The following is a 21,496-nucleotide window of genomic DNA, read 5'->3' as shown; positions in this document are numbered from 1 at the left end:
GAAATGGCAACCACAGAAAGGGAGGAAGGAAGTATACCGTTTAGGGAACTGACTATAAGGAAAGTTTTGTACAACAACAGGAACTGATCAAAGGAAACACTATTTTTTGGAAGAAAGTATGAAACTATGAGTTCATATCTAGACATCAACTTTGCTCTGTTCAGGGACTCATGTACCCTGCACTTTCCCATCCAGTCAATGCATTCCCACTAATATAAATACAACTGTTTTTGTCAGGTTTTTTTTGTTGTTGTTGTTGTTATTGTAATGAAATAGCTGAGACACAGAAACTTAAAAAGAAAAGAGGATCATTTAGCTCAGTTGTGGAGGCTGAAAGTCTAAACAGCACACCACTGGCTCATGTTAGGGCCCCCAACTATATCACTTCATGGCAAGCAGCGTCACAATGGGTACACCTGTGAGAGGAAAATCACAGTACCAGGAAGGAAGCCAAAGAGGTAGAAAGTGGACAGCCCTCCTCTTTTATAACAATCATCTCATGAGAACTGACTCAGGTATCCCATGAGAACTACCTTAATCCTACCAGGCCCTACCACACCATCTCCATCACCACCACTGGGGGCACCCAGCTTCCAACACATCAACCCTTGCTGAATCAACCACATCCAAACCACAGCAGTGCTCCCCTTCAAAGTCTCTAGTCTCCACTGCAAGACTTCTCTCATCACATCTAGTCCTCATTCCCAACCACTACTGACAAACCACAGCTACCACTCAGCCAACATATGTGAGTACTTCCAGGCATTTGTAGAAAAATGGAATTAAAAGTTTATTTTAGAGCAAAAAATTGTTGAAATCCATGCATAGTTATTTCATTATATGCAATTCCCACGAACTTTTTGAGGACCCTTCATATGAATGAATTTCAAATTCTTTTGAACCAAAATTAATTTACCATTAAAAATTATTTATGTTTGGGAGGCAGAGACACAGGAGACAGAGAGAGAGAGAGAGCGAGAGCACTTCAATCTGCTGGTTCACTCCCAAAATGCCCAAAATGATTGGAGTAGGGCCAGGGCCAGAGCCAGGAGCTAGGAATGCAACTCAGGTCTCCCACATGGTTGGCCAGAATTTAATTAATTACTTGAGCCATCACTACCTCTTCCCCGGTCTGCCTTGGTAGGAAGCTGGAGTGAGGAGTCTGAGCCCGGTATCAAACCACTAGACAAAATACTCCTCCCTAAATTTATGTTTTAATTCTGTTTCTCCAGAAACTTTTGGAAGTATTCTCATATCTAAGTTTCATATAAAACTACCCCGCCTAACCCATGTTTGCTCCAAGAATGGCTCCACCATCCATCCACCAGATGCCTGAGTCATCTGTACCTCTTTCTGTCCTGACTTTCAAGTGGATACCAAGAGCCCTGATTCTGGGAGAATTTCCCCAACTCATTGCTTTTTCCTTTTCACCACTGCTATGTCTTAGTTCTGGCTTTTCTCCTATGCTGGCAAGCCCACACAGCACCATTTCCCACTGCCATAGATGAGAGCACAGCTTTTTTGGGTAACACTGGGTGCCCCTCAGCAACAGGCCCGACATGTCTGTCTGGCATTCCTGCTTATCTGTGTCAAGATTGAAGTGAACCAGGACACAGGCTCAGAACGTGCCTGCCCTTTCACAGGTGCATGACTCTGCACGTGCCACCCCTCTCATCTTCCTGACCTGTCTACAAGGCCTGCAGGACACAGCCCTGGCACATGGCACCACTCTTCCTTGCCTGTCTCTAGCACTCAGCCTGGGAAAGCTACACCATTCCTTTCCTCATCTCCCCTGAAGCTGAGGGTGACAGGATGAACTCTGGTTAATGAGATGTAAGTGAAAATCTGCTGGAGAGAAGACGATTTTAGGAAATCTTTGTTTCTTCCTGCCTTTATCATAAAAATAAAATAGCTACCGTTGGGCGGCCATCTTGTGTGGCTGGGGGAGGGGGTGGGACAAAACAAGCACAGGAAGAGGTAGGGCAGCAGGGCAGGAAGGGCCTCAGGGACCCGCCATGCTGCAGCCAGCCCAATGCCAACAGCTGCTTATGGCCAGACCTGACAGTCTGACTAAGACTGCACGTCCCTCCCACCAACTGAAGTCACTGGAAGTTGGGATTTTTGCAGCTGAAAGCAAGTTTAATTGGTACAGTCACTTGTATTATAACAATCAGTTGGCATATTTCTTTTTTTAAAAGATTTATTTATTTGAAAGTCAGTTACATAGAGAGAGGAGAGGCAGAGAGAGAGAGAGAGAGAGGTCTTCCATCTGCTGGTTCACTCTCCAATTGGCCGCAATGGCCAGAACTGAGCTTATCCAAAGCCAGGAGCCAGAAGCTTCTTCTGGGGCTCCCACATGGGTGCAGAGGCCCAAGGACTTGGGCCATCTTCTACTGCTTTCCCAGGCCACAGCAGAGAGCCAGATTGGAACTGGAGCAGCCAGGTCTCAAACCGGCGCCCATATGGGATGCTAGCCCTTCAGGCCAGGGCGTTAACCCACTGCACCACAGCGCTGACCACAGGCATATTACTCTGAGACAGAAATTGCTTGATTACTTGGACTGTATCCTATCCATCTCTCTAACTCAGAAACCCTAGCACAGAGGTCTATGAGGACTCAAAACATATCAGAAGGTGGCACTTGATCAGGAGGATGCCTGTTCTGGCTGAAGATTCTCCAGCAACCTACTTAAGAGATTACAAATACATATGTAAAATGTTACCAAATTCCATCATGAAGAAATACGGACAGATTGAACTGCAGAACTACTTATAAATAACATTCTTCCTTCTTTTGGAGTTGAGTCAAGGAGTCGATGCCTTGATTATCAATCAGGGTTATAATATCAATTTAACTTTGAAAAGAAAGAATCATTTCTTTGATAAGGTGTTCTGTCTGGAGAACATGGTCACTTCACATGCATATGCCCAGCAGGACACACTTGCCAGCTGAGAAACTTAAGCAGGCATATGTCTACTCCCGAGAGATGACCTGAGTTTTCCTTCAGCTTTTCGTTAAGAGAGTCTCAGGAAGTGTATGTGCAGGAACATTAGGAACTGAGGTCTCTCTAGTGAGCTTATTACCAAATAATTGGAGGCACTTAGTACAGTTAAAGTCACTGTTTGAGAGGCTCAGGTTCCCATGAACCCTGCTTCAACTCACTACTCTGTCATCAAGTCTGGCAGACTCAGAGAGTCTCTGGGACTGTCACCTGGGTGTGAGTCCTGCTTCATATTAGACAAGACATTTACACATCTTGGCCTCAGATTTCACATCTAGAAAAAAAGAAAAAAGAGAGACAATTAAGGTCTGCTCTGCTATCCACACAAGAGTATTTTAACAATCAAAGGAAGTCATGTTAGTAAGATCAGTTTGAATACCTGAAAAGCCATGTCAAAATATAAGTATTCTCATTCTGCATATCTATTTCTTTTTTTAAAAGATTTTTATTTATTTATTTGAGAGGTAGAGTTACAGACAATAAGAGGGAGAGACAGAGAGAAAGGTCTTCCTTCTGTTGGTTCACTCCCCAAATGGCCGCAACAGCCAGAGCTACGCCGATCCAAAGCCAGGAGCCAGGAGCCTCTTCCAGGCCTCCCACGTGGTTGCTGGGGCCCAAGCACTTGAGCCATCTTCCATTGCCCTCCCAGGCCACAGCAGAGAGCTGAATTGGAAAAGGAGCAGCCGGGACTAGAACCAGCGCCCATATGGGATGCCGGTGCCATATGGGATTAACCTACTGCGCCACAGCGCCGGCCCCTGCATATCTATTTCTTATTGTCTGCTTCTTATCTTTTTCATTGTCATTGCCCAAGCAGCTGTCTACATATTTTCTTGCTCCCAGTTAATAATGAATGGTGGCCGGCGCCATGGCTCAATAGGGTAATCCTCTACCTTGCAGCGCCAGCACACCAGGTTCTAGTCCCAGTCAGGGTGCTGGATTCTGTCCCGGTTGCCCCTCTTCCAGGCCAGCTTTCCGCTGTGGCCAGGGAGTGCAGTGGAGGATGGCCCAAGTGCTTGGGCCCTGCACCCACATGGGAGACCAGGAGAAGCACCTGGCTCCTGGCTTCGGATCAGCGCGATGCGCCGGCCACGGCGGCCATTGGAGGGTGAACCAACGGCAAAAGGAAGACCTTTCTCTCTGTCTCTCTCTCTCTCACTGTCCACTCTGCCTGTCAAAAGTAAAAAAAAAAAAAAAATGAAAAAAAAAATGGTAAGTGGAACTACTATACTTATAAACCTATGACCTCAAATAGTTTCCCCCTGGTACCTACTATCAGCAAGGCTTAGTAACTTCTTAAATCATGTGCTTTTTGTATCCCCTCTCTTTTAAAAAATGTTTTATTTACTGAGAAGGTAGAGTCACAGAGAGAAGGGGAGAGGGAAAAGAGGGAGAGGGAGAGAGGGAGGGGGGGAAGGAAGAGAGAGAGAGAGAGAGAGAGAGATCTTCAATCTGCTGGTTCACATTTCCCACATGCACACAGCAGCCAGGGCTGGGTAAGGTCAAAGTCAGTAGCCAAGAACTTCATCTAGGTTTCCCACATGCATGGAAGGAGCTCAAGTACTAGGCTAACATCTGCAGCCTCTCAGGTGCATTAGCAGAAGGCTAGAATAGAAGCAGAGGTAGAACTTGATCTTAGGCTCTCCAATATGATATGCTGGGCTTAATCTGCTACTACATAATGTCCACCCTTGTATCTTCTCCTTTAAAATCTTTTCTAACCCCCCTAAAAAAACACTCCCTCCTCCACAAAAAAAAAAAAAAATATGGAATTTCAGGCGTTAGAAACTACTAAGCCTTACCTCCTTTTCAAATATCCTCCAAATTAAATATATTTAATATTTTAGAAAGTATTAGTCAAAATTTTAGACAAATTTGTACCATTTTTATTTTCCAATAGAGAAGAGATAATCTTATTTGACAATAGAACTGCAAACTCTATCATAAAATTGGCAGTTTTAGGAGTGTAACAAAGTCAAATATTCTTAGATTCAAGAAATATTCCTCAAAAAAACAAACATGATGTTTACTGGACTGTTAACATTTCACAACTAGATTATGTTAATTGGGTTTATTTTAATGTGCTGACCTATATGAAAATACCCTGAGGAAGAATCCCATAATACACACTTAAATGGGTTTTCCTCCTAAAAATGCTAATTTTTAAAACATACTTGTTTGTTTCATACATTTAAGAGGCAGGCACATGGCAAGTCTTTTGAATATGGAATTGGATGTCCAAGGGGCACAGAATGAACCAGTATTGTTTGTAACCTTCTCTCCACTCCATGTTTCTCAGGATTTCACTGTTACTGTCCTATGATTCATTCACTACCAGTCAATAAAGTTTTCATTGAAATGGCACATGGAATAAAACCCATGCTGACAATAATTAGCCTAGCCATTATGAGGGCCAAGGAGGAAGCTACAGCAGAGCAGAACTGACACAAGACACCGGTGATGGACCAATAGACGGTTAGGTCAATCAGGGTCAAAATGAGGAAAGGGGAAGTCTCTTTAAGAGGGTGAAGGGTGCTTGCTTCTCCCCAAAAGCTACCTTTAGCAAGATAAAAGTGCCAAATCCCACTCCTGAGTTTCCAGTTTTATTACAGGAATAGCAAGGAAGTAGGGATTCCAACCTGAGTTTTGGTTTATCGTGAGAATACAAAGGAGAATTTACCAATCACACCTTTCTGATGGTGTTTTGTTTTATCAGGAACAAGCTAGACAGAATAGACAGGATTACAAATCCGGCCTTTTGATGAGTTTTTTCTCCATGCTCTGATTGATTGTTAACTGCTGTTCTGTTTTTCTCCCCCAAAATTGTGCTTAAAAGGCTCCACTTCCACGGGTTTCTCAGATCTGCCTCTCTTGGAGCCCCCTCCTGGCTGCTGCGGCAGGAGGTTTCTGACTTGAATAAATCTGGCTTTGCTCACTGCCTTGCCTGCTTGGAAATTCTTCTTTCATGTGAGACAGAACCGAGGTCACCTTTGTTCGCCGCTGTTTTACCCGTAGCACTGGGAAGATGGATTTTAAAGCATGTTTGATGATAGGGGGGATGCTCTCCTAAATCATATCTTTCAATGGAACAACTGCCTAACAGATGGGAAGCTCCCAAAGTTAAGTTCTGAGAGTTGGATTGCAAATGAGAAGAGGAACTGGAGGACCAAAAAGGCAAAGGTGCAGGTCATGAAATTGCCCTCTGAGATCCTTCTGAAAGGAAGCACAAAGCCCCAGTAATCAGAAAGAGCAGCTGAGATCGCCAAGACCAGGATGTGGACAGCAGAAGCTCCCAACTCAGTGAAGGACCAGGCAGCCATGTCCACTGGGTAGCATGCAGTGTGTGGGCAGCAGCAATAGTAATTACTTGAACCACTGGACCAGATACCCTTTTGAAGTTCAAGCAGCAAATAGGGGCAAACCATTGCAAGGAGAGCCTGCACTGGTTCCTAACAGAAATTAGTGAAAGTTAAAAGAAATGTGAAACCCAGTACTGGAAGGGTTATGAAGAAATGAACCCTTGAGGCCTCTAGCCGATTAATTGACCTTACCAGGCTATTTGGTCAAAATTACTAACAAAACATTCTCTTTGATCTATGCAGAGAACTTGCTTGTTTGCATGTCAAAACTTATTAGCTTCAAATTAGAGCTGATATTTTTAGAAAAAAGCAGTAGAAAACAGGGTCACTATGTCCATGTAAAAGTGAATTCATGCAGAACCTATCATCAGAGAAATCATTAAATAAGGCAGCAGCATCCAAAGAGAAAAAACAAGAGAATTCCCTGACATGAGAGGACAAAGCTTGCATGTGGAAGTTTTCAAAAAGCTCATGGAAATCTATTTCGAGAAAATTATGCATGGCTTTAAAATACTTATAGAAAAATTAATCTTTTCATTCCATTCACCCATGAACTTTTTGATGAGCCTCACATTAACCCATGCAAAGAATCTCTGGTCAAAAGTAATACTGTAATATTCTCACTTAGCAGAGGACAAAGTAATATTTTCCTTTTGCCACAGTACAGCAGCACACCCAGGGAACAACGTATAGGAGGGGCACACTTGCTATGGCATCCAAGCATGATGACTCTTCTGTTGGGATTAGGACAATGGTACCCTCTGCCTAGGCCAAAGGGACCAAATGGAAAGACAACCTAAGTTGTTGAAGTTTCTGATTGTTACACTTCCCCTACCTCTGCAAAATCTATTAGCATGAATAGACATATAGGACAACCTTAATATCCTCCTAATATCTGTAAACATGAGGATATTTCTATAGGAACACAGATAGATTCTACCCCAGCCTCACGTCACAGATGAGAAAATGAGTGGAAATGAGCTCAAAAACAAATGAGCTGTTTCACAGGGTACCCTTATACTCACCTCCTTTTGAGCATACTCTTTTTTTTAAGGTATCAGGGCACACATTGAGTTAACTTTCTTTGCTTTGGAGCTCATAACTGTGGGCTTAAAACCCTACCACTAAAGAGAAACACGGTGAGGTGGGTCTCATGAAACTCATGTGCCTTGGGAGTCTTCCTTGGGAGTCTTCCTTTTCCTCAACAGCTAAGTAAACATTAGACATTCATTGAGGGCCTCTCTTGGGCATATTATGATGTCAGAATCCCACACTTGGTAGCAAAGCAAAACATAGTCATAGCCAGTAGCCAATGTGCCTAGTAGAGTTAGTAATTGCCACACAGGTAGAAGTAAAACAGACTGTGAGTGACACATAATTTCCAGGGCCAGAGGTAATACATGGCCTTTTCCTTTCCAGGAATGGAAGCAATTATGACATCATCATAGTCAACCTTACTAAGAGTCAACCTCACTCTGTTACAATTGTTTTAGAAATGCCAGTAATCTTGCTCTGATTTGCTGTAAGCAAGCTATGCATCAAGTTTCTATGGCACTCTTGGCTGCCTTTATGATACCTGTGACTGATCAGACTTAGAATATGGGACATGTCTGACATGGAGATTTACAAGAGTGGATCCATGAAGTTAGATGGAGGGTCAGTAAGAGATTCAAAAGTGTGGTCAACTTTGCCCTGATTTTCAAATATTTCTACATATCTCTCAAACTTGTCTGTGAACAATGGAAATGCCTTGGCTACAGGGACAACCTGGACCCAGGTTCAATATGGGACTCATTTCTTAAGTTCACAGCTTTTAAATACAGTAGCTAAAGGGAAAAGGTGTGTGATCCTGTGTGTACTCAAAAAAGTTTCACATCATCACCATCATCAGAAGAAAATAGAATAAGATTATAAATGTAAATATTTGCTCTAAGAGATGCCTTTTCCTTGAAGCATTTGCAAGTTTTCATACATTAGTTCTACCTTTCCAGTTCCTTGTGAAGTGAGAATGGATTTTGTTATACTGTGTGTCTTTCAGCAAAGATGAAAGCACGGAGAGATTAAAGAGAGATAAGAAGGATACCCTTACTCTGAGTTCAGGTTACGAAGAATTATCTTGAACAACTACCAAATGCAAATGACTGCATTTATAACATCCATGCTTCTTTTAAAGGCAAGGGGAAAATAGAGCTTAATTAAGTTACAACTTGGTACCACAGGGCCTACACTGAAGTTGAGGTTTTCCTATGATAAAAAAAATGAAAGTCAATGAATATAACAAATACAGTTAGAATGCCTATTCTACTAGATCATTTCAAAACTTCTTAAATGTACCTATGTGTGCCTAACTGGCATACTAATTACAAGTAGTGCATCCTTGAGAACTTATTCATCATCTCATCATCTCATCCATGAGATTTCTGTGTGAGGGACCCAGATATTCCTGTATGTCCCCAAGAAGACACACAGACTCTGGGGCTTGGTCAACTCACACAGTCTTGAGGAGGTGAAGGAGCACAGAACCAGGGATCATTTCCAGACAGCAGATAACACTCCTCATTACAGCTACAGCTTTGCTACTTACCTAGGTCTTAAGTCCAATTAGGATTGTGAAATTTGATGTGGCAAACCCAGGGCATATCCCAAATTCCACTGGGTCCCAGGGCTTATGTGATGCATTGCCATTTATGCCTGCCCAAGCACTCTGCAAGAGAGGGTCTGCCAATGGCTTTCTCCCAGCCCTAGGACTCTGTCTTTACATCCTAGGGATCTGCTAGTCAGTGCTATCTCTTCAGTGCCAGCACCCTTGGGCTTGAGTGACTGCAAAAGCTTTATAGCTGTGTTGCTTGACTCCAGCTATTCTCATTTCAAGCCCATCTGTAGGCCAGGCCATTTGTCATGGAGCAGACCCAGGAGCCTACAGTGGCTCCCTATTACCTGTGAGATCAGGTGTCAACCTGCATTCTGTATCCCACCTTCAGGTCAGGGCCTCTCTCATTGGCTACCTGTCAGCAGGTGGCTCCCAGCACTGAGAGGCTGGCACCCTTCCACTCTTTCCAAGGCCACATTCACCTTTATTTCTGGTATTTGTGCTTAGCACATGTCCCTGCTTAGCAGATGTTCATGGCCCCCCAAGCTCTTTGTCATTTGACCTAATCTTACCCACGTAAACAAGCAGGTTTATCTCAATTCACCTCCTCTCTGAAGCTTCTCTGACCTCTTCAGCCCACAACCCATCTTCCTCTCAAGATCCTACAGATGTTTTCAGGGCCCTGAGCAGTATAGGAGTTAGGTACCCACACTCCACACAGCTGTCCACATAGCAGAGCCTTCCTGAGCAGCTGTGTACTATTTGAGGTCAGGGTGATTATTCCATTGGGCTGTTTTCTCATGTATCCTCACATGTTGGGTATAGAGCAGGTATATGTTAGACAGTAAACACTCCAAGACCTACAGTCAAAAAGTTAGACCTGGGTCTAATTCAGCCCTTTCATTGTTCAGACACTCCTCAACTTTCAATGAGGCTATGTCCTGATAATGTCATGTTAATTACACTAATTGCATTAATTATACTTAACACATTGAGTATCATAGCATATCTTCAACATGCTCAGAACAATTACATTAACCTATAATTGGCCAAAATCATTTAACATAAAGCTTATTTTACAATTTAAAAAGATATAAAATAAAAAATTCAAAAGATAATTTCTACTAAATATGTATTGCTTTAGCACCCTTGGAAGACTGAGAAATCTCAAGTTGGGGACCATCTATATAGGTGAAGGAACTGGGCTCTAGAGTTATCAATGAATTTCTGTTGATGATGACTTGTCTGAAGAGAACTCAGAGCCCCATCCTGAGTTAAATGCTTTTGCACCTCCTTTCCCCACATTTGCTTTGTCTACAAAGGATCATTCAGCACATCTGAACATACACGCTTTTCCTAACAACCCTCAGCGAGTCTCTGGACTTTTTCATTGTATGAATTTAGTCTGACATCACCCATGACACTCAGACTTACCAACTCCATGCCTGAGTGAGTGTCGGGTACAGGGGAAAGCTGCTCTGCCATGGTCTTGCCCTTGGCCATCCAGGAGTGTAGGGACTGAGACACTTGAGCTGGGCAGGCCAGAGTGCAGAAGAAATCCCACAGGCACTCCACCACCCTGGGTCAATAGCACACACAGCCGGGGCTCAGTGCACAAAGGATGAACACACCAACTCACAAAACATAGCTATGAGTACAGGGAAGAAGCACACCTGCACGGGCAAGTGCCAAATACATCTCAGCCTCCTGGGTTTACCTTGACAGAGACATGGGAGTTCAGCCCGAGGTGCTGAAAGAACAAATGCAAATTTCAGTCATGCCCCAGAAGCTCCTCAACTTTCGATGGGGCTGTATCCTGATAAGCCCCCTGGAAGTTGAAAATACCACGTCCAAAGTTCAGGAATTACACTTCATGTGCTGAACACCATAGCTTGGTCTAGTCTCCCCTCAGCAAGCTCAGAACACTTACATTAGCCTACAATGACCAAAATCATCTAGCGTAAAACTTATTTATAATAAAGAATAACAGAAAATTGCCTCTTTAGTCTCCTCCCCTTTTCTTTAAATTTGTTTTCTTTCTCTCCGTCTTTGTTGGTTTGATTCCTCACCATTAGCTGCCCTGAGGTGGCAGCGGAGGGCGAGGGGGAGTAGCAGCGGATGACAGATTGCTTATCCACGCCACAGCGCTCATCCCTGCTGTTGGCAGGGTGGGAATCTGCACGGCTCATCCGCACCGCCCACCTCCTGCAGCGAGGTGCATCTGCTGAGCTGGCCTGTGGGCGACAGGCTGTTTTTCTGAGATGCCTCATGTTGGAGCACTGGGTGGCAGGTGGGCAAGTGATATGGGGGCTTCTCGCCCCAGCTCAGAATTTCTGAGTCAGTCTGACATGTAGGCAGCTGCAGAACAGCCTCCCCAGCATCTTTAATTAACTTAATCCACCTAACCAAGGCCTTTAAATAATTGAGTGCCTTGGTAACTGGTGTTCAAACATTTGAAGAATTTCTGTTGCAAGAATATTTTAACCTTTTAATTCTAGCTTAAAACAGTTCACTCCCCCTCCACCACCACCTTGTTATTCTCAAGCTGAGGCCATATCAAAAATATAGTATTTAAGGAGAAAAAAAGAGGATGCTTGGATCATCAACAATGAGCAAGGAACCATATTTCAACAACATCATCTGAAACCGTAAACCAGCCAATTTGAAAGCATATGGAAAAATGAAAATGATGCAGTTGTTTTTCTGAAAGGCACATGACAATTTTCCCATCTTTTACAAACTGTAAAAACTATTTATGTGTTCATTTGAAGCTGCTAGACTCCAAAGATGTTAAGTTCTCTTGTGAAAAATAAATCACATTTGTCTTATTTACTTCCTTGATTCATTCTTATATTAAACTTGGTTTAATATAAGCCATTCCCAAAACATGTACTGAAGACATTTACTTATTGCTCTTTAGGCTACATAAAATGTAGTTTCTATACTGAATTATTACATCAAATACTAAGTACCTTATAGTTAAATATAAAAAAACATGAAACAAGTGCTTTTTTTCTCAGTTTTCCAGAGTCTTAAGTAATATTAAATTGGGAAACAATATTATCATTTAGATATTCTTTCTTAGAATACAAGCTGGAGTATTTAAATTGTTGTAAAATATATTCATGAAATGGCAGCTAAGCTTATAAAGAATTCACACTCTCAATCTGAAATCTCTCTTCTAATGATTGACATCTTATTTTTCCTTCAAGGTCAAATTCAGATAGAAATTATCCTTCAAAAGCCTTCTTGGGCCTCTGAGGTCAGGTCACCAACATGTCTGATATAATCTGAAATCCTGGCATGCTGTACAAATGGAACTCACTGCCACCCACCCCTAAGTGTGTCCTTCTTGATACCACATAGCAGTGGGTTGTGTACCTCATGCAGACCCCGCTACACATCCAGTAGGGATCTCAAATTCAACAGGCCTGAATTCCAGACCCTCCATCCAAAATCTGCTCCTGCAGCCTTCCCTCTGTCCAACGAGAGAAACTCCAGCCTGCCGGGGCTCAGGACAAAAGCCTTAGGATCATTCTTGACTGTTATTCTTACACTGCACATGCAATCCATCAGCAAGCTCTGTTGGTTTTGATGTGAATACTTATCCAGAATCTGCCCACCCCTCATCACCCACTTCCACCTTGCTCTGAGCCACAAACAGGCCTCCCCTAAGTTATTGTAACAACCCCTCTGCTTTCACCCTTGCCCTTCTATAGAATCCAGAGTCACCCGCTAGGATGGTTGGTCAGATGATATCACCCCTTCACTCAAAATCTGCCAGTGCTTTCCACCTCACTCAGAGAAAGACCAAATGCTTCATAATGGCCAAGGCAGTGCTACACTATCTGCTCCTTCCTTTCTGGGTATCTCCTCACTCGCCCTCTCACTCAGCTCCAGCCCCAGTGGCTTTCTAATTGTACTTTCCATAGAGGCCTTTTTTCTAGAACACAGCTCCCCTGATAACTGTCTAACGTGCTCTCCACCTCCTTGCTCTTTACTCATATGTCATCTTCTTAGTATGGCCTTTCTGGACACCTTAGCGCAGACTGCAATCCTACAGCTCATCACATCTCAAGCACACACTAATTCCATGCTCCCTCCCTCACTTTAGGAGTCTCTCAAGCACTCATCTAGCAGACTGTGCATTTCACTCCTTATCTCCTGGGCTGTAGCTCCCTCTTGCACTAGGTTGACACAGCCAGGAGGGAAACCACTGCCTCACTACAATATTCCTGGGTCCCTTATCAATTCAAGGGCTCAACACTTACTCAGGAACGAGGGCCTTTCTTCTCTTTAGATCACGAGGGGCCTTACATGGAGCATTGAGTATATATGAGGCTCACAGATACTGATTTTCGATGAACAACTTCAAAAGTCATTTCAACATTTAAGCCTCTGTTTCCTCATTAAAACAATAAAGTTATATCTAAGCTCTCTTGAAAATGAGTAACATCTTTAGAATATTGATTTACAGAAAAGATACAATTGAGGGAATATGCCTTAAATTGCCCTTTTTGAGTGCCTACTAAGTGCTAAGAATGTCAACATAGTCCTCATCCTCAAGGAGTTCACTTTTGGGAGGACAGACAGGAAAACAGATAACCTCAACACAGTGATAGAGGTGACAGCTTTCTGTTAAGAAAACTAGAATATTTCCATATAAGTTAGTATACAAGGTGTTATGGGAACCAGGAGGTAGAAGGCTAATGGACTGGGACAAAGAAAGATGGGGACGAGACCTAGAAAGACAACCAGAAAAGAACCTGCTTCTAAGTCCTGTGTGTGCTGTGCTCAGCGCGTCCTTGGGTAGCACTCTCCCCTGGGATACAGGTACTGCTTGAGCCTCCCTTTCTCAGTGCATAGTTGTAACTAGAGATCTTGTTTGGACTGTACTGAGAGCCAGGCAATAAAACCAGGCTTGAATAAACCTCAAGAGCTTCTGCAAAGCTCAGTGGAGAGGGGACAGTGGGTGGCATGAATTTGAACAAACAGCTTAGCTCGGGCCACAGCCCAAGTATTAACAAGGATTGAGCATTGTAACTGGAGCCCCCAACTCTTATCTCTCTTGTGCAATCCATTGACACACTCAGATAAATGAAAAATAGCATTTTTATCGTTTGACAATCCCTGAGAGATGCCCTATGTTTTTTTGCTGTCTTTCCTCTGAATCTACCAGCAGTGATTCTATGGCATCTGCATTGCCTGCCTGTCAGAGTTGTCTGGGAGCTTTCTTACCCAAACCCCCTTGTTGGGCACTGCTAACTAACTCTACAGGGGCTTTACAAGGTAGTTTATTCTTTCACAAAGCAAGTCAGCTCCAGCCAGTGCAGCTCATGCAAAAAGGTGGAGTCTAGCCTGGGATCAGAGAGAAGCAAGTTAAGAAGCGCTGCCGATATCTAACATAAGCAATTAATCTCATCAATAAAACAATCGACTCTGTATTGCACATTAAATAAGGGAAACATGAACACCACTCGAGAACAACAGATAAGCCCTGTCAGTCTGATTCATGCTCAGGGAGAGTTACATGCAGTCCTTTCAGGTGTATCAATTCCACCTCCAACACCCTTCCCCTTCTGCCTTCATTACCAGACGTCAGGTCAGGGCCATAACTCTGCCATGTGCTACTGTCAGAGTAGCCCCCAACTGAGGATTGTACCAACAATAAGGAACCTACCCAGAATGATCATCGAGAGAGCACTGATAGCATCCAGGAGATTGAGGGTCGTGGAAGTTAAGAAAACACCAAACACTTTGAGTTTTCTGATACACAGATAACTCTCACCCATGCCAATAATAGGCAACATGAACCCAGAACAATGGAGAAGTTAAGTACTTCAATACGTCATAGATTTAGCTGTAATTAGCATGAAAGAATGCCTCTTGAGAATGAAATCTAGTATGGTGCAACTTTCACTATACCCAAGACAGTGTGTGAAGGAGATGGCGTTTTCTGGCCTGGAACCAAGCTTGCTGTGTCAAACCATATGGAATTGCCATTTTAAGAACTTAAGATTGGCAAGGGCACATGCTCCCACCTTACATCACTCTTCCCCACAAGCAGTCCAAGGAGCAGAGCCATGACACAATGTGTCCTGAGTTCCCCTCAGCTTACCAGTACAGATTCTATCTTGACAAGACTTACAGGTATGTCATAAAAAGCAAAACATAATTTCTTTCAAGTTACAGCCATTTATAATAGTAACAGTATGTTCCAAGTACCGTATAACAGGCACAGATAACAACAATTTATTGTTTGGAAAAAAAAAAAAGCCCAACCATCCTTTAAACTACAAAGAAATGACGCTGCATAGGCTAGTATGGGTTTGCAGATTTGAACACTAAATAAATATTTGCTCTCTTTCACAATGATTGTATAGAAATGCTTATAGAATTTATTTCACACTTCTCTACCTTCTTAAAGAGAAGCATGCCAAGCTATTTTTCTTGATGACTCAAGAACATGAATAACTAGATTGAGTTCTACAACAAGGATGTCCTATGAAGATACCTGTGATTGTTTGCTCTAATGGCAAAGACTCAAACATCCTGTCTTGTGCTCCTGTGTTTCTTTCGTTTTTGTACAACTAACAGCTAAGTATCTGACAGCTAAATACTACAAAGTACCTGTAATAAGAGAAATTTAATTTCTCACAGTTTTGGAGGCTGAAGTCTAAGATCAAAGTGTCAGCAGGTGTAGTTCCTTCTGTGGCCCCTCTATGGCTGGCAGATAGCCACCTTCTTGCTGTGTCCTCATTTTCTCTTAATCACCTCTTTAAATGCTCTTTCTCCAAACACAATCACTTTCCCAGCCCTTGGGTTAAGAGTTCAACCCATGAATTTGTGGGAGACATACTTCAGCCCAGAGCAACCTCCTATATCCAGCTGCTCCATAAAGCTCAGGCTCTTAACTTAGATATACCTGGACTCAAAGGAAGACCACGTCACTTCTAGCTTTGTGACCTGAGAATTCATTCAACCTTAAGGTCAGTTTCAGCTTCAATACAGGGATGATATGATACCTACAGCTCATTGGTTCCTTGCAATATATGGAAGATAATACATGCAAACACTGTCTAGTGCATGCAAACTGTGGAGGGAAACTGTTTTTCTACTTTCTGCAAAATGTCCATTCCCAGTATTTTAGTTTTGTTACTTATGTTTCCCTATAGCTATATCCTCTTTAATCTACTGTGATCTCAAAAATCTAACACTTCAGGGCTGGTGCCATGGCGAAGTAGGTTAATCCTCCACCTGTGCCACCAGCATCCCATATGGACGCCGGTTCTAGTCCCAGCTGCTCCTCTTCTGGTCCAGCTCTCTGCTATGGCCTGGGAAAGCAGTAGAAAATGGCCCTAGTGTTTGGGCCCCTGCACCCACATGGGAAACCTGGAAGAAGCTCCTGGCTCCTGGCTTCGATCGGCATAGCTCCGGCTGTTGCGGCCATTCGGGGAGTGAACCAACAGAAGAAAAACCTTTCTCTCTGTCTCTCCCTCTCACTGTCTGTAACTCTACTTCTCAAATAAATAAATAAAAATCTTGAAAAAAATCAAACACTTCAACATATAGAATTAAATATAAATAATATAAATATAAATATAGAAATATAAATTAAATAAAGGCTTAAAGTTGAGACCAAAGGCTCTGCTATGAATAAAGATCACAAACCAGTGCACAGGACTTCAGATATGTCTTCTAAATGATATAGAGTTGGCTTGTTTATATTTGTTATTTCTATTCCAGATATAATATGGAATTTACTGTTTATTTTAGTTAGAAAATCAAAGTAAAGTGTAGCTTTGTCACCATTAGAAAAAAGCAGTGTTGTAAAACTGACAGAGAACTAAGGGCATCCTACAATAAACAACCGTTTGTTTGAAAGTGGTTGCTGGTGGTGATGCATAATTTAGATGTTGCATACCACTTAACCCAACATCACAAAGAAATCTGAGAAGCCAAAATGTCTTACAGAAAGTGTGCCAAATGCAAGTACAGAACTCAGAACTACTCTTGAAGTGCCTTGCATGAATCATTCTCATGCAGATGAAGTTTTTCCATAAAGGACCAGATGGTAGATATTTTAGGTTTAGTGGTCACATGGTTCCTGTCACAACTACTCAATCTGCCATTGTAGCCAGATAGCAGTCATAGACCAAACGTAAACGAATGAGTATGGTTGCATACCAACAAAACCTTATTTATGAATTATGAAATCTGATTTTCATAACACTTGAATGTTTTAGAAAATAGAATTTTATTTTTTAAAGTATTTATTAATTTATTTATTTGAAAGGCAGTGAGCAGACAGAGACAAAGAGAGATCTCCCAGCATCTAGCTTACTCCCTCAATTCTCACAACAGTTGGGGCTGGGTCAGGCTGAAGCCAGGAGCCTGAAACTCCATCTGGGTCTCCCCCATGAATAACAGGCACCCAACTACTTGAACCATCTCCTGCTGCCTCCCAAGGTATGCATGAACAGGAGTCTGGAATCAGCAGCAGAGACAAGACTTGAACAGAGACACTCCAATAAGAGATGCAGGTATACCAAGTGGTGTCTTCGCTGCTCTGCCAAATGTCCACTCTCAGTATTTTTGTTTTTATTTTTCACACCATTTGAAAACTATAGAAACCAGGCTACACAAAAGCAGGTGATGGGTTAGGTCAGGCAGAAGAGTGGTAATTTGCCCTGCTCCATTCTAAACATTCAACAACTGTTTGCTGATGGTAATAACACATTTCTCCCAGTGAAAACAAGGTGCAGACTAAAGACCAACCCAGCAACTTGCCTCGCCTCCCCTCCCCCATTTCCTACGTTCTGTTTTGGAATACTACCAATGCTATAGTAGCTCCTCACCTGCCTAAGTCACAGATCACAATAAAGCAAGCTCAAGTACGTTCCCTTACTGGATACGTGAAATAAGAGTTTCAAAACATCTCTTCACAAACAGGGCTAGGCGGCTTCCTGACTAAAGGCACCATGGCTACAGATGAAAGAAAACAAGCACTAAGCTGTCATGTGGTTCCCATTTACAAAGCAGGGACAAGTAGTGACAGCTTCTAAATTGTACAGATACAAAAACTGTATTTTACCAAACATCCATCATTATGCCATGGCCTTGCTTAGACAGGATGAATAAAAAGTAAGCTTACAGTAAACCAACATTGCAAATTGTTAAGAATGAATGACATTGCTCAAAGTTTTAGAACTCTATTATAAGATAACTTTAATTTGAAAAAATCTTACTCCTCAAGTATCATGGAGACCTTATTTCCTTGATCTTTAAGGAAAATTATCTTAATATAAGTTATGTGGGAAATACAAGAGTCTATTATATCTCCTTTTACATTTATGCAACCTTCTCTGTAAGAAGCTCAAAAGTGCACTGCACTCTTTCTTCCACTCTTATATGATCCCTATGTTCATGTCACTATGTCTTCTTTTTAAATCAATGGTGATAGAGTTCTGGATATGCTATTCCAAATCTGGCACCTTGGCATTTAAGGAAACAGTAGGAGCAGACAGATCATGGCCACCTCCTCACTCTTCTCCCTTGAAGGAAATCAGAAAAGAATCTTCTGACCTCCCTAAGATGAAGACTCTCATTGCAGAGACATGCACCCCTACCCTGTACCTGGAGGGAGGGAATGTCCTTATCCATTTCTGAAGGGTCCTGTGTCAGTAAAACTAGTATTAAATAGATGTGTATGATTCTCTGTTCTTAATTTGCCTTTAATCATAAGTGTGTCAGCAGCCATGGACCTTGGAATGGTGAGAAAAGACATCTTTTAGGGCTGGCACTGTGGTGTGGAAGGTTAAGCCTCTGCCTGCAGTGCTGGCATCCCATATGGGGGCCGGTTCAAGTCCTGGCTGCTCCACTTCCAATCCAGCTCTCTGCTAATGTGCCTGGGATAGCAGCGGAACATGGACCAAGTGCTCGGAAGACCCCAATGAAGCTCCTGGCTCCTGGCTTCAGTCTGACCCAGCCCTGGCCTTTGCAGCCAATTGGGGAGTGAACCAGCAGATGGAAGATCTCTCTCTCCCTCCTTCTCTCTCTGTATTTCTGCCTTTCAAATAATAAATAAATCATTAAAAAAAAAAGTCATCCTTTCTCCCCTACAAGGGGAAGTAAAGAGATGTTAAATTGTTTGCTGGCCTTGGATGAGGAGAGAATGAAGGGAGCATTGGTGAAACTGCCAATCTAAGTCTCTTTCCAAACAGACCATGAAGACTTCACCCTGTGACTTCCAGAAATGGAAACTTGCACTTTCTGAGAGTGAAAAACACATTTTGACGTAAATGTGCGCATGCACCTGTTATAGGATGACTTCCAAGAACACTGTCTTTATAATGCCCATCAATGCTGTCCTAGACAAGTCAAGGATGGATTATGCTGATGCACTCACAACTGTCTCAGCGACTCAGCACCAATGGGATGAGAAGAGTTTTAAAGGCAATTTAAAAACACATGGCTAATAGCCACCTGAAAAAATAAAAGCGATTCCAATACATTTCAGTTCACATAAAACAATGTCCTTTTCCAGGACATTTTTTTCCTTAGTAATTAAGTCTATCAGCTTTGCTCTAAAAATTGTCTGAACTTCTGGCACAGAATCAGTGTTTTGAGACCAAAGAATCTCAACTTAGTCAAATAATGGATGAGTACAAAACTAATAGGAGAGTATCTTTCATTCAGACTACTTTTATTCATATAACAACAGCTTATTGACCCACTAGTTGTACAAACCAAAAGGCACCTTTTTCAGTTAGTCTATCCTTACATGTCCCTTGCCCTGATTTCCTAAATGACCTCTTGTTTTGCATGAATGCAGACTTTCTTAGGAACTACAATGTAAACTGCATACCAATAATAAGACATTTATCCCTACCTCCATTTTTACAGCAGCTACATTTTTGTTAATTTAAAAGGGGGGGGGGATTATCAAAATCAAATTCATTTTTGACACTGAACTAGGTCCACACTGATGACAGTATATGAGCATCATCAGTGATAGCAACACTCAACAGTGCACTACCTAGCACTGTTCTATTCCTGTTCCATCTTCAAAATACCATTACTAAGAAAACACTAAAAGCTGTCATCGTTGTTCAAAATGTTTACCCAACACTGTGACCTGGCTGTAAACATTCAGCAGCCCAGTGGAGACTCTCACTTCTGGGAAGAATGAATGAGTCTCAATCTAGCACAGACATGAACCAAAAGAAAGGCATGGCAACTTCTAAGCGGTCTGAAAACAGAGCTAGAGAAAGACAACAGAGACAGAATTTGGCAAAAGAGTACACATTCTTTGGGAAGTGAGGTAACAGGTCTGTCTTGTTTAAGGATACCTTAAACACAGTTTTAAAAACATCACAATAGCAAGCTAGAATTACACTTCTATTTTAGGAAAAATTCACATCGGCTTAGTAATTCACCCCAGACTCACGAATAATTGTTTTATGTCATCTACTGTATTATTACTCATCACCAAATGATTACCAAAGCAAGCAACTAGGTATAGCCCAAAGAGGATTATAAGCAAATGAACCCCAGGAGGTGGACAAGAGGCGATAATCCAGGAAGTGTCCTAGTCCTAACCAAAGGGTTTGTTGAATCACCTGGAAGGGTGGAGGCAGATGGAGGGGTTACAATGTGTTCCAGGCAGGGAACTCCCAAGGCCCAGACGCCGGGAGTACATGGGTAAGGAAGATGTGTGTGACCTTGTGCACACCAAGACGGGCCATTGTAAGGACTGGATCTCACGGATGCAAGAAGGGACTGTGCCGGAGGCTCGCCCGGCGCCTCCGTCCAGGTGTAGAAGCCTGGCAAGCCACAGCCAGGGAACCCGGGCCTCGGTTCACCTCACCGGGCAGGGTCGGCGCCCTGTGGCAGGCGCCTCTTCTCCTTCACGCCGGGACGCGCCTCCCTTCCTGAGCGTCCTGCGGCTGCCGCTTCCAAGTTCACCCGCCAGCCTCCTCGCACACTTAAAAGTTGAAACACCCGCTGAACCAGGGTGCCCGCATTTTGGCAGATCACAGGCCATCGATGTTCCCTCGCCTCTCCTCTCCCCACCCGTCCTACTCTGAAAAGAAACCCGATCGACCGGTGAGCTCAGAGGTCACGCGCCAAGGGCCCAGTGATGTCACCCGGCTACCCCAAACTGCCTACCGGGCACAAAAGAACCGAAATAGGTACGCTTGAGCGCAAGAGAGGTCACCCTTGGGAAGGTGACCCGTAAGCATAGTGTCCTCAGACTCTGCGGCCGCAGGGGCCCTCCTGAACCAGGGCAGGAGGAGGGTGAGCGCCAGCGAGCACTGGCCGGTGTTTCCCAGCCCACTAGCTGCGCTTGGCTGCCAAGGGGCTATAGATCCAAACTCCAAGGCCCGGCGTAGGGTATCCGGCGGCAGGAGGCACCTGCGGCCGCCCAGACGGAAGGGCGTAGGGACCACTTCCCAAGAGTTACGAGCGGCAACACCCAAGTCCTGTTCCGCGTCCACCTCGTGGTTTCCGGCTCGCAGCACCTGCCCTTCCCGAGTCACTGC

At 43.2% G+C, this 21,496-nt stretch overlaps 1 protein-coding gene across 1 annotated transcript in view; it reads right to left on the bottom strand.

The window, feature by feature from the left end:
• KCNK1 (potassium two pore domain channel subfamily K member 1) overlaps positions 1 to 21,496 on the bottom strand; it is a 43,190-nt gene that overhangs the window by 21,138 nt on the left and 556 nt on the right.

Source organism: Oryctolagus cuniculus, chromosome 13 (assembly GCF_964237555.1).
Source record: "Oryctolagus cuniculus chromosome 13, mOryCun1.1, whole genome shotgun sequence".
In the NCBI taxonomy this organism is placed as follows: Eukaryota; Metazoa; Chordata; class Mammalia; order Lagomorpha; family Leporidae; genus Oryctolagus; species Oryctolagus cuniculus.
The sequence above is the reverse complement of the archived record's forward strand: the minus strand, read 5'-3'. Positions and strand labels throughout refer to the sequence as shown.